This window comes from Musca domestica, unplaced genomic scaffold (assembly GCF_030504385.1).
Source record: "Musca domestica strain aabys unplaced genomic scaffold, Musca_domestica.polishedcontigs.V.1.1 31, whole genome shotgun sequence".
Taxonomy (NCBI): Eukaryota; Metazoa; Arthropoda; class Insecta; order Diptera; family Muscidae; genus Musca; species Musca domestica.
The window spans coordinates 8369461-8384991 of NW_026712309.1; the positions used below are offsets into that span (position 1 = coordinate 8369461).

The 15531-nt window shown below is 33.3% G+C and overlaps 1 protein-coding gene across 1 annotated transcript in view; it reads right to left on the bottom strand.

Moving 5' to 3' along the window:
* Nucleotides 1–12503, bottom strand: part of LOC101896782 (protein slit) — an 87099-nt gene extending 74596 nt beyond the window's left edge. The window contains exon 1 of the mRNA XM_059125070.1: nt 11543–12503. The gene's annotated coding sequence lies outside the window, so the exon portion shown is untranslated. The remainder of the gene's footprint in view (nt 1–11542) is intronic.
* Between the last annotated feature and the right edge of the window lie 3028 nt (nt 12504–15531).

Below are 15531 nucleotides of genomic sequence, written 5' to 3' on the forward strand. Positions count from 1 at the left end.
ATTCAATTATCAAATTTTCATGCTCATTTTCAGCAAAATTCTTTGCTTGAGCAGTCATGTACTTTTAAGCTATCGAGATCGTGCTGCCCATCCAATCATATTTGCTCGCACATAAAGATTCCGTTTGGACAGTACCAGACGGCATGTGCCTTACATATGTAGAAGTTGCACGTATCAATTGAAAGGACATAGAGCATAACCTATTTTCATCTAAAATTCAATTATAAAAAAATATTTTTTTACAAAATATTTGATTACATTGTTAATCAAAGAAAATTAGAAAACGTTCCAAGTGTGATAGCTAAAATTATTAGCAATTCTGACATATACAGGATAACAATGTGACAACACATTACATCTTGCACGATGTAATTTTTCCATCAACACATTGAAATGTGTTTCTTTCCAAAAAAAATCGACTTTTTTATCGTTATGACACTCTTTGAATCGAAAATGGTATTCTTTAGAGTATTGAGATATTTGATTCCACTAAAACACAGGCTTAAGGGCGCTCTTAAGAAATTACGAACCTTTCTAAAATTTTGGTTGCATAAATTAATTTATAGCGGACAACAAGCATAATCTCAAACAAATAGACGTCTTATATACACACATACATACAAAGACGTATACAAATACATATTTATTTGAAATATGTTTTTAAACTATCCAATCACCTGTATTTAATTGTTACAGAAAGTTTTTTTCACTGCCTGTACGGAAACGAATGTGCCCACAAATCATTGGTGTACATTTATTTGAAATCTTACAATAACAAATAGTAAACTCGTACAAAGATAATTTCATTATTTATGACGCAAAGATAAGCTAAGGTCGATGTACTTTCATTCTTGGAATGATAGTGACGAGCTCTTCTTTAAAACTACAGTTTGAATAAAAGATATGAACAAATTATAAATTGATATTAACGCAAGTGATTTGTATCAGCAGATCCATCGACGTATAAAGTTGTACGCAAGAAAAGTAACGAATTACGACCCTAGAAAACTTTGAATCGAGAGAACGTAATTGAGTTTGCATTGGTTTGCAAAAACTATCCACCATAGGGACAAAAAAAATGCTTTTAAAATTATAAAACAAGCCTATAATTATTTCAAGGAATATTTTTCAGGGTTCTATAATGGTTCGAAATGATAGCTGATTAGGTGCTAACCAATAAGACTGACACATTGTACACATTTACATATTCGGAACAAAAAAATTGAAAATAAAAAAAATATGATGACAATTATTTATCTTTATCTATATATATAAAAATCAATTGTTGTTTGTTGGTAACGGAATCAGTTGAAAACGGCTGGACCGATTTGCATAATTTTTTGTACAAACGTTCGTCATACCCCGAGTTAGGTTTTTAAAGAAAAAAATATTGACCACGCCTCCTTTTACGCCCACTATTACGATTTATCTAAAGTCTTTATATTTGCCAAAATAGTGAAGATATCGGTTTGAGAATTATTACACGAGATGCTGTTGGCTTTCCATCCAACCCTAAGTACTTATTTAGGGGCTGAGGATCGCGCCTACTTTTAAATCTATCTCTCTATATGTAAAAGAAAGTTGTGTTAGTTACTACTCTTATAACATAAAGACCGCAGGTCTGATTTTAACGATTTAGACAAATTCGGAATTGCCTCTTGGCAGAAAAGAATAAAATCCAAAAAAAAAAAATCGCGTAAAAATGTGAAATTTGAACATTTTCATTTTGACTTTTAAAATGTACAATAGTAATTTTTTCCATTTTCACTTACTATTTTCGAATGTACATTTGTAGTGTTTTTTTTTAATTCTAATATGACGTGTAGGGTTTTTTTTGGGTAGTATAAAGCCACAACGGATAAAACTGTTATTTATAGATTTTATGTATTTATTCGTTGTCGCTTTATATAAAAATTCTAAAATCGGGAAAAATCGACAATTTTTCAAATGAATCGATTCTACCGATAAAAAATCAGCGAACCAGTTGAAGATTCTTTTTCTTTTTTCTATATTGAAGTGTATATTTTTTATTGGTTTGAATTCTGAATGAATAATATTAAAAATGAAATGAGGTCGCAATACGATGTTAAATGCTTTCTACTCCAGGACCTACATCGTGCTTCAGCTGGAAGATGCGAACACATTTAAACAAACAAAAATGACCGAAGAAGCGTTATGGGGTTAATTTCAAAAAGTGGACCTGATTCTTTCATATGACAATAAATTGTCAAATGAGAACATAAAATGCAAAATACATTGGGACTGTAATCAGTCAAATACCGACTATAAAGAACGCAAAATAGAAATTCTACCTAAACATTCAATATACCTTTAATCGCTTTGGCAGGTCATAATATGGGTCATAACCCCTGATAACGGAACAACCCGATTTCAAGTATATTCTACATTTTAACCATATTTTTCGTACCAATTTTAGCTTATGTTGATAATTTAAGAAGAAACCATTTTTGCAAAAAATTATCACGTTTAGGTATCACCATCATATGATTTAAGGTATTTTCAGGGTCTTGGCCACTTTTTTCATTTTTTTTGGCTTTCCTTTTCTTTTTTTAGGGTCTTATTTGACATCTTTGTTTCTAAGGGGGGAAGAAAACCTCTTCTTATAAAATTTTTTATTTTTCGGAAAATTTATTTAAGTATAGTCCCCACATTAGTATACCCCCAAGTTTACTTTCCCAACCAATGTGTGGTCAGAAAAGAAAATTTGGTATTCTATTGAATTTGTAACCCCCAAGAGAATATTGGTTGGGAATGTAGATTTGGTATGTACGTCTATATGAAATAAACTCCGAAATGTCAATCTGGGACTCATTCAGTCGGAAATTGTGGCAGAAACAACAAAATACAAAATTATAAAGTAACTTTATTGGATCTCCACCGCACAATTTAAATGACAAACAGTTAATGCCCATCTTACGGTAATCGGAGCAAAAGAGTAATTCTTTTGGCTATTCTGACAACATTCTGCCTTCAAGTATGAGGTGGACCAAACTGAATACCACGCAGTACGGGATTTTAAACGTTGGAAATACAAATTTCAAATTATAGCTAAAGCATTCAATTTTTACAATATCAAAAATTGAGCTGAATTTTCACATGGGGCTATTATAGATGTTCTTTATCATATAGGTATTTAACACTCAAATTAAAGCCTATAGCTGAAAAATAAAATCAGGCTATTCAAAATATCTAAAACCGACGGTAATTATAATTTTTGCCATGAATATTAGTTTATATTTAGTCATGGAATCATTACTCATAATCAAGTCATTACTTAAAATCAAAATTGGAGTAATTATAATGGAGTCATTACTTATAATCAAAATTTTGCCGCCTACATAAGTTAGATCTGTGATTTATTATGCTTTAAAGACTAAAAGTACGGGCCGGCAACGCGGACCTGGCCAGCAAGTTATTTATATTTACAATTATTTCCGAAGTTACGACCTGAAAATGGCTTAAAATTCTAGACTTCTTCCTTATTGCAGTCGAATCTGCAAAGAGAGATACAAGAATATTTTGTTGTAAAAATTGTGTAACTTTTAAGACAATTTGTGCAATAAATTTTCATCAGATGAACTTGGGCAGCAGGAAGCTCTTAAAATTGGATTGCATAGTTAAACCATTTCAAAACAAATTACCAACTAATATATCACCAAAAGCAAGTGAAGAGCTTATTGATTTATCGGAAAATACATCAAGTATCTTGCCTGTTTGATAAAGCAATCAATGGCCTATCCCCCTTTACTAACTCAGCGACTATGGTCAGTAAAAACTAAACACCATAAATAGGGCACATTAAACGTACTGCAACCCAAAACTACTAATATAGAAATTCATCCTAAATCTATAATGACAAAATATGGCAAACTTTAATCTCTTTCTAATGAGTCGGATTCCAGTAAACTTTGGGAACCACGACATTAACAAGATTATACATTGAATTATATTAATTACTGGCTGAACCGGTCCGCGTTGCCGGCCCGTAGTTTTTGTCCATAATGCATATATTTCAAAGCATAATTATTTACAGATATGTCTGATGTAAGTGTTCACGTACTGAGCCGTGGGCTTCAATGTGAGAGTTAGGGACTTAAATGTGTGTATGTGCTATACAAATCAATAAAAAAGTATGCATCAACCTTACACTCATGTAAGGGCTCAACTTAATTTTTAGTATTGTAAAAATCTTAGCAAAATTTTCAAGTCAAATGAGCATTAATTTGGAATTTGCTATGTTTTATAAACCTCATAATTGAGGGCAGAATGATTTAAGAATAGCCAACGTTAATTACTCTTTTACACCCATTACCATAGCACCTCAAATTGTGCGTTAGAGAGTCCCCATAAGTCCCCCTAACAATATCCGCCTGTTTGTCCGCCAAAGGGTTATAGATCGTCGGACCTGGGGTGCTATTATATGGTGTAAATACTTAAAATTTACACCTACACATTTTCAGTCAAATCCTTTGGAATATATGGTGAAGACCTTCGAAATTGTAAAATTATAAGGTACCTTTATATGGGCACTAATCCGAAACATCGACCTACGTTGAAAACTTTCTTCTGTCCCCTTATAATCTCTTCTAGGGGGTAAAATAATCATAAGGAACTCCTTTCGTTTATTTCCAGAAAATTTTATTGGAAAATGTGGGTAAAATCGTCAAAATACCGGGGGTACCGTTGTATGGAGGCTATACTACAGCGTGGATCTATATAAACAATTCTCTTCCAGGATGTAAAGTACCCACAAAGAAGAGTTTCAGACAATTCTATTGGAAAATATGGCTCAAAATACCGAATATCAGGGGGGGGGAGTACGGCTGTATGGATGCTATATGATATCGTGGACCGATATAGCCCATCTCCGAACTTGATCTGCCTGCAGACGAAATACTGATCTGCGCAAAATTTCGTCCTATCTTTATTTCTTTTGACTCTAGCGTGATTACAACAGACGGACGGAAAGGACAAATTTTACGCTGATCAAGAATATATACACTTTGTTATGTCTAAAACTGTTATTTCAATAAGATACATACAGAATGACGAACTTAATATACCCTTCATACTATGTGTGGTGGGGGTATAATAAGGCAAAAATATAAAAATACTTGAAACACATAATTCATATTTGATACAATGCACAGTGGTCGCTGCCATTGGCCAAAATTCAAAAAAAATTAAAATCAGATATTTATTGTCAAATGTGTACCCATGAACTCTTAAGAGGTTAAGCTTTTTAGAAAACATAATAATCTTGGCTTCATTCTAAAGGGGCACTTTGAAAATAGCATCAAAAAAGAGAAAATGTAGTTAGTTGCTTTTTTCAGTGGGATCAGTTAAAAAAAAGAGTAAAAATAGATCTGTATTACAAAATTAAATACATTTTAAAATGACAATTCTTGGCATAATTATTGAAAAGCAAGGTATTGACTTATTTTTAGTGCAGTAATTTGTGTGTTTAATAGTTGTGTATAATATAGACGATGTGAGTGTTTTGAGTTGCCTTTAAGATTAATTCTGAAAAAAAAATTGGATTTCAGTTAATGTTTTCATTGTTTTCCCCCCAGAATCCTCCAATGTGTTTTTTTTTCACGCCATTAGTAATGGTCTAGAAGTGCTAATTTAACTTTCAGATTTTGTCAGATTTGTATGTTATGCCCAATATACTGAAGTGACTTCGCTCCAATTTTGTCAGTTCTATGGTGCTAGTGACATAGAATATGTTTTTGTTGTTTGGGATTGATAAGGATATAATTGAGGGGTGTTCAATAATGTTGCCTGCATTGTCTTCTGAGTATAATAATAATGTCCAAAAATTTAAGGCCTTTGCACTGGAAACGGGTACAGAGTTAACAAATAGATATCCATGGCACTATATTCCACCCGCAGCTAATAACATTTTAATACATATAAATTTGTCATTGTATCGATTGGAGAATTATAGGAGGTGGCCGTGGAGTCTAGAAACAAAGATATAAAAAAGTTTCGACTAAATCATACCCGAAAAAAAATATTAATCGTCTTCTTCTGAGCTCTGACCCTTTTATAACGGGACAGCGAACGTTACTAATCAATAAAAAAAATCTATATTATTAAAATCTGCATTTGATTTACTTGAATAACACTGAAATGTATAAATATCTATTAGTAACTTTCATTTAATTTTATATTTTATATATCCCCCTTTACAAGGGGATTTGTATAAAAAATACTTCTATTTTTGGAGGTACCTTTACAAGGGAATTTGTATAAAAATACTTCTATTTTTGGAGGTACCTTTACAGGGGGACTCTACCTGAAGGCGGGCCGTTCCAAATAATTTTCAGTAAGACTATTTTTTAGATCTTTAGAACGTAAAATGTCAAATAACAGAGCAATCTAGTGTGGAAATGTGACAAAAATTGGGCAAATAACCCTTATTCGGGAGGTACGTTGTAAGGGGACCATGCCAAAACATGTATCGACCATATCCATTTCGTCAGATTTTTTATTTTTATCCCATCAAGGTACCATACCAAATAATCATATTGATATCTGCACTCAAAGTATTTTTGGCCGCTGTTCCCATACGACCTCGACCACTGTGCAATGGTTTTACATGTAATCCATAAGACTATATCAAATTTGAAACACTGTCGCAAATTCTGCGAAGTATAGGACATAATAATTGAAGTCCTTTGTGTATGTTTAAGGAAATACATAATGGGCTCTAAAAAATTTGGCCTGGGAACTCAAAACCTCTTTTGATTTTGATCTACTAACCGAATACTATCACCTCCTCTCAAAACTAAACAACCCCCAGATTGTATGTAGCACATTTTATTATTCGATATTGTGTATAGTGCCCTGTATAATAGTACCTGTGTTTTTAATATCTTGAAGGATTCGGAAGAATTTTCCGAAGATATAAATCCTCTTCTTACAAAATATTCAATTAGGTCCACCATTTTGCAGTGCCTCTTCATATTCAGTATTTCAATGATTGCAGTCCGAAAGAATTTTGTATTTCGATTTTTCATTGTCCACATTTCGATATAAGCCCCATATCGCTGTCTCGCTCATTTTTTTACCCTCCACCTTGGAAAGGAGGGTATATTAACTTTAACATATTTATTCGGTATTTTGATAATCCTTGTCACATTTATTCACGAAATTGGTATTTTAGAAGATTTGGTAGATGAAAATCCTTGAAGTATACAATTGTCTATAGAGGTTCCCCCTTTTGGTATGGCCCCATATAAAGGCGTCACTCACTTTATGGCTTTTTGATAAGTTTAACTGCATTGTCCAAACGGTCTTACTGGTATTAGAAGTTTAAAGCGGAACATGTTTGAATTCAGATACTTTTATATAAAAAATGTTTCCTTTACCCAAAGTGGAGGGTATTAAAAGCTCGTCCTGTCCACACATAATTTTTTTACTTGCTGTTTGTTTAAATCTTTTCGCATCTAATTTCAATTTCTTTATCTTTCATTCAGAATTCAAGACAAAACTACAATAAAAAATGTACAAATCAATATAGCATGTCAAACTGAAAAACATTTCATTACACTGTGTAGAAAACAAGTTCCCATATCTGATTTGCGAATATACAATGGATTTGTAAATAAACATATGATTTCGTGTGTTTACCTTCTTAATTATACCATGGTTTGTATGTACAGGGTGACACGATGAAGCCACTGCTCTCTTCTTTTGTAAGACATTTGTAGGAGGTTTATTCATTCTTTATTCTTTTGACAACGTCTAATTGTCAAAATGTACATTTATAAATCCATTGTATTTACACAAATCAGGGATGGGAACCTGTTTCCTGTGCAGTGGAATTTGACCAATGAAATTACAGAAAATGCAGAAATGAATTAGCTAATATGAAATGAACACCCAACTTTACTCTTTCGTGGATTTCAGTGTCTTTGCGAGTTTATTTCAGAACAAACTAAGTATCCAACAGTGTTCTATTTTCGTCATTTAAGGTATGTTTTAATGAAAATTAGTAAGAAAGTGTTTGTTTTCACATTTTATGCCGAGAATTGTTGTAGCTTAATTTTAAGTACCCACTACATTTTATATACTATATAGATACACAGAATTCAGAACTGTGGACCTGCTTAGAATTTTGTTTTTATTAATATTATTATTATTTATTTATTTATTTATTTATTTTTTTTTTTTGATACCGAACGTGTTACTTGTTTTACTTATACCAACATTGAAATAATTATTTTGAAAAATGCGACTAAAAATGCAAATTTAGTTCGCTACATTATGATTTGTGGCCTATTATATGCAACCTACTGGTAATACAGAAGGTTGTTTACTCACATTACCATTTAATAGATTATTCGGCACATGCATCTCACAATTTTTTTCATGGCCATTTTAATTTTCTGGAGATTTATTTTGAACGCTTTTCCGCCACATTCTAACGTTTTTGAGACAACGTTTGCTTTAGGTAGGAGATTCGTAAAAATATTTTAAAGTGCTTGCCGGATACTGTCGTCTACAATGTAAAGGACATACATTTGCATGTTTGTACAAAATAACAAACTCATGGATTTTTCAAGTTTATTGCAAATGAAAACTACAATGGCAAAACAAATTCATACGTACACACACACATGTCATAGTACTAAATCTAATCAGTACTTTATTGGCGATGTTAAGTAAACAAGTAAATACGGTGGTGTTTGAAAGAACGTCGTTTCCGTATAAACTCTACGCATCACTCTACATTGGTTTTTGGATTAATGCTAATGTTTGAAGCTTGTTCCGTCGAATCCATACTGGATTTAATGGGACGACGAACAGACGGACGAACAATATTTGAACGCAGAGCGTTTACTCGGAGATTTAGTTGGACATTTGAAACTGGCTAGAATGAACAAGGATGAATTTGTTGTTTTTCTTGTTCAAATAATAATGAATAAAATGGAAATTAATGTCGATTTCTTTATAGAAGAAGGCGCAAATGATAGCGTTCGTACATGAATACAAACATACATACGTTTGTATGCTTTATTTATTATTTCATATTGTTATTTTGTATAAGGGTATCTATCGTAAATAAAAATGTTTAATTTGCACTGTCAGCAATTTTTAAGAACAACGTTACATGTCTACATGGAATCGAGAATGCCTCGGTCTACGTTTTTCACCATGAAAGTTTAACATATGGATTTTATATGAATGTCAACAAAATGCGTTGTTTTACGAGTGTGAGGGAGTAAAATACAAAATCGGATGAAACATATATATGGCACCTAGAGCTATATCTTAACCCATTTTCACCAAATTTGACACACTTTCTTCCAGACTAAATTCGTTCGTGTATGCCTAAATCCATTCAATACGTTCTTATATTAACCATTTCCTCCACAATAAACCTGAAATCGAGTAAAGATATGTATGGGAGATATATCCAAATCTGAACCGATATCGAAAAGATTTGGTAAATGTATTTCTGAGCTGTATTTTATATATTTCTTCTAAAAATATCGTTGTTACGAAGTGCATATTACAGCTGTGGATGTGAAATTTAACAAATCGAATAAAGAATATGTATGGGAGCTATAGCTATATCTGTGCCGATTTCCACCATATTGAAAATTCTTCCTATTTGGGCTAATATTATGTATACATAAATTATGTACAATAAAAGGCAAATCGACGAGGATATTTATGGGAGCTATATCTAAATTTTGACCGATTATCTCCAATTTCAATAGAGTTCATCCTTGAACCAAACAAATGTTTTGTGCAAAATTTCATCTTGATCAGACAATAAATGCGACTTGTACTTTGTACAAACTATGACATATACTATACCCCCATTTAGGGCGGAGGACGTTTAATTTAATTATCCACTAGAGAAGGTATTGCCTCCTGCGAACTTCAAATGACAATTTTGATATAATTCCCTGGAAAAAAATTAGAAGGTACCGTTTTATACGGAATGCATGAACGTTTTGACCCGTTTAGGTAATTTTCTGTCATAGGATGTGGTACTCATTACGAACTCCAAATACACAATACCGATGTACAATAGTCTGGGCCTATCTAGATAATTTTCTAAAAGAGAAAGTAGAAAGTATTGTCAACACCAAATACAAAATTTGAAAAATTCTGTTGAATATAGAGTGCTACCGTCATATAGAGGTTATGGACCTGCATAGGCAATTTTCTGTCACCCATTACGAACCTCTTATACAAGTCATAAAATCATTCATATTGGGAGTACAAACTACTAATTTATAGGAAATTCGGTTTAAAACAGTAACTAAAACCACGAATACACCTTATATCTACCGATAGAGTTATATTGCAAGCTATATGGGTTAAATAATTCCATTTAATTTGTAGATTAGTATGTTAATAATAATATAAGTTAAACAGTAAAACTAAGGGCCAGCTAGATTGATATAAGATACGACTGAAACAATATGTGTATCTGCGCACTCGATATTATATAATAAATGAAAATGCCAATTTTTATACTGAGAACTGTGAAGAAAAAATTGTTCTTTAACGTTTTGAAAGTTTAACTGAAGGCTTTTTCCGAACAAGTTTAACAAATTTTGTAGAAACATATTTGAATTTCCCCATTAAAGTAAACATTTTTACTGGATGTTGTATTTTACTTTTTAACATTTTTTGATAATAATTAGTAAAAACTACATCCGCTCTCTCGAAAGAGTTTTCTAATTAAAAATTACTGAAAAAGTATCCAGACAAACTTAATATGAAAAAAAACTTGTTAGAGTTTAGTTAAATTACATTTATTTATTAGTGAAGAATGAATAGACACAATCCCTGTAGGTTCCATTGTATTTTGTTTGGGGATAAAAATGTTATGTTGAGCAGAGCTTTGAAGACCGATCGGTAAATAACTCCAAGGATATTTTTGCATCTTTATTATTGTACCGAGGGTTTACTTGTATCGAGAACTTACATATCATTTGAAAAAATATTATTAGCAGACTTTTTAGGTACATCTTTACTGGGTTCCAAAACTTAGGGTTTACTTCTGAAAGGGGATTCATCCGGTAATTTGTATTTTAACCTTTTTTGGGTGTCAATAGAATAAACTTTATAGGCAACGTAGTTTCGTCCGACGATAGCATGTGGTATGGCTTTTTTGTGTTTTCCTCTTTTGTTGCTTTTTGTCTGCTTAGGGTGAGTTCGGCAGTTTCGTTGGGCGTAGCGGGAAGAATGAATCCCAACGCTTAGCACTCGGCAAAGTGTACAACATGTTGGTCTACTAAAAATTAAATGTCAATGTAAGAGTCACCACTTCGTCATTTGCCCACTGAGAGTGTCGAAAACCACCCTCAAAAAGCTACTCTAATAAAAGTACCGCAAAAGGAGTGATGATGGAACACCACACACGCACATGGATAAAAAACTTATGAACAATAAACAACTGCGACGCAAACGTCTGGATTGTACATACGAACAGCATTTAGACATAGATTCGTTTTCTAAATATTATGAAACGGAATTCCGGAAAACTTACGTATTTTCTCATCAGCGCAACTATGCTGGTGTACAAACATTTACGTATGCATGTAATCTTCAGTCCGACAATCGGCAATTCTGTTGTTGTTGCTGTTGTATTAAGTTTTGTATCCAATGATGATTCTGCCGATGACGACAATAATGGACAGTTGAAAACTGTTTCGACGAAGTAATTCCCACTTTTTGGCCTTTCAGCCTCTGCCCGAATCAGTGATTGAGGAAAATGGCCAAGAGTCGTCAGCCGATGGGTGTGTTTGGTCGTTTTTTGCAAATGGCTATGAATGGAATTATCAGAAATCCGTTTACATCGCGGATCTATCTCACACATCAATTCCTTATTTTTTATTATTTCGCATTCACTTCGGCACTACCACTTCACTTTTGAATACTTCGTGTCGTTTTGTTGCATTTAGCGTTTTTGATTTTCAATTTTCTTTCTTGCTATTTTAGTTGGGCTTTTCTTCTTCACTTGCCTTCCTTACAGCTTAGTATTATACACATTCTCACAAACTTGCAGAGCCCTAAATATGTATTCGAGCAATTTGACCGATTCGGTTTTAGCTATATTGGACAATTTTGTTGCAGAATTTCGCAACTGATCTGACCAACCAGACGTTTTCCGAATGGCTAAAAACTAAAAAAACAAAAAATCACTTTGAACTTTGCCTTGTTCGAGCCTTATGCAAAGTGTGGCAATTGGAGGACCAGGTAAGAAGAAATTCACGTTTATTCACACCAAATCGAATGCTGGATTCTCTCTAACAACAACAAGGCAGCAGCACACTGAGTTGTCTGCAACATTTGAAATGTACTTCACAATGTATGTATGTGTATAATTTTGATTGTTGTATTTTTTTTTTCTTTTTCACACAACTCTAAAATTCAGGTTTTTTACGGTTCAGAAACGCGTATATCCGTCGCACAACAGATACGTACGAAGTGAGAAGTGAGAGTAAACTAAATGCTAAATGCAACTTGAAGTAGTTGGTAGGTTGGTTACAAATGCTCAGGCTCGGATACCACAGACCAACAAAGAGCGCTCTCTGGATACATTAAGCAGCACACACACACATACTTACGCGCATACATGGAACATGGATACGTTCCACAAATGTAATTTTCTTTCATTGTTCCTCATGTCTTGTCTTCTGTTGTGTGGTGTGATTTCATTTGAGAGCACCAAGTAATGGGTCATGTTTGGCCGAACATATGGGCTATTTAGGAGTTTGCGTTCATCATCTCTGTAAGTTGAGAGTGTACGATGTGCGATGTACGGAAGTGTTCAGAAGATCGTTTGACTAGCCCTTGTGTCAAATGGAGTTATTTAAATTGGAAAATCATTGTTCATGATTTTTATTTTATTTTGATTATATAGCGAGGTATAGCAGTCGTATGATACATTTGTTTTCGTCTGCACATCTTCAAGACCTTATTTCAAACAACATGACTTATAAAGGTTTTCTATCATCTATTTTTAAAAACTGATAAAACGGTAACAGTCACTTTTTGTTACAATATTTGGTCTGTTGCAGAACTGCAAGAGTTTACATTTTTTTACTATGATAACCGATTTTTCCTAGTTTTTTGATTTTCTTTGATATAAGGGAAAAAGCAGTTATCGTAGTAAAAAGTTGTCAGTGCCAAACAAGCGAAAGCTATTATTTTCGCTATAAAAAATGCAACAGAAAACGTCTGAAAAAAGATAAGAAGGATCGTTTCGAACAAAAGATGTTTTTTAACGAATCACGCCGAAATTAGAAGTGTGTGATGTGAATTTATGAATTTTCGGAACATTTGGTTGCGCAATTTACACAACCATATTCTTTGAAGGTTTTATTTAAATTTTATTTACTTTCTAAAAAGAAAATATCAAAACAACTGACTAAAAAGCTGTAAGTTCGACCGGGCTGAAGTTTGAATTTGGAAAGAATTTGGCAATTTTCAAAAAAAATATAACCCGTTAAAAATCTTAAAAATACCGAATGTAGGCTTTAAATACTACGACGTGGACCTTTTGTCAGAAGTCATTGCAAAATTCAAATGCGAAACTTAAAAAAAATTGGTGAATAATATAGCTAAAGTCATCAAAATGCCGAATATAGGAAGGTACCGTTATATGGGGGCTATACGAAGGCGTGGACCTGCACAGACAATTTTCTGTTATAGGCTGCAGTATAATGTCGCCAAATTCATCAAAGTATCGAATATCGGGAGGTACCGTTATATGGGGGATATACAAAGACGTGGACCTACATAGCCCATTTTCAATACCAAAAGTCCTGCAGACATAATATAGAGATTTCCACAGACGGATAGACGGACGGACATCGCTAGATCGACATAGAATTTTATGCTGATCAAGGGTATTCCCTGCCTTACCCCCTGGAAAACAATACCGTCGTGCTTCACTAATAAACAAATGTTGTTTTATATAAACAACAATAATGGGATTAAGCCTGACGATTTTTGCAACAACAAAATACTACGGTATCCCAAACAAACATGCCAACACTGTTCTGATCAGGAATATATATACTTTATGGGGTCTAAAATGTATATTTCGAGATGTTACAAATGGAATGACAAACTTAATATACCCTCCATATTATGGCGGAGGGTATAAAAATCACAAATGATTATGGATATTTGAATAACATTTGTGTCGAAATTCGCAATATTTCATTTGTAATTCCAGAATACATCTGTAATTTAAAATAAGTTAACGGCAGTAAGTTCGGCCGGGCCGAACTTTGAATACCCTCCAACATTTGAAACGAATTTGGAAATTTTCAAAAAATAAAATCCTTAAAAAAATCTGTTAAAATTTTAAAAATACCGAATATAGCCGTTATATTGAAGTCTATACGACGTGGACCTACATAGTCATTGTTTGTCATAAGCCATTACCATATTCAAATTCGAAACTCTTAATAAACGGTGAATAACGTATAGACAATTTTCTGTCACAGGCTATAGCATCCCTTACTAACGTCAAATACGACATCTCAAACAATTTCGATGGGTATTGTATCTAAGATCGTCAAAATACCGAATATAGGAAGGTACTGATATATGGGGCCTATACGAAGACCTGGACCTGCATAGACAATTTTCTGTCACAGAATGTAGTTCCCATTACGAACTCTAAATACGTAATTTGAAACAATTCCGGTGAATAATGACGCTAAAATCATCAAAATACCGAATATTGGGAGGAACCGTTATATGGGGGCTATACGAAGACGTGGACCTGCACAGACAATTTTCTGTCTTAGGCTGTAGTATCCATTTGGAACTTCAAATGTCAATTTTGAAACAATTCCGGTTAATTATGTCGCTAAAACAATCAAAATACCGAATATAGTGAGGTACCGTTATATGGGGGCTATGCGAAGACGTGGACCTGCACAGACAATTTTCTGTCTTAGGCTGTAGTATCAATTTCGAACTTCAAATCCCAAATTTGAAACAATTCCTGTGAATAATGTCGCTAAAATCATCAAAATACCGAATATGGGGAGGTACCGTTATATGGGGGCTATATGAAAACGTGGACCTACATGACCCATTTACGAACTTAACCTGCCTACTGGAAAAATAAACATGTGTGCATAGCCTTCTATCTCAATTCGTTCGAAAGATAGCGCGATTACAACAGACACGCAGACGGACCGACATCGCTAAATCGACTTAGAATTTTACGCTGATCAAGAATATATATACTCTGTTGGGTCTGACATGAGTATTTCGAGGATTTACAAACGGAATGACAAAGATAATATACCCTTCATAGTATGGTGGAGGGTATAAAAATAAATTCTAATTCGAGAAACCCATTTGTAACTCGTAATATTTAAATTGTTATTATATAATACTAACAATTGTTATTATATAATCCCATTTGAAGTTCGTATTATCTAATTTGTAATTCGATACATTTTATTTGTTGTTCGAAAAAATCCAGATTTTCGAATTTCAAATGGAATA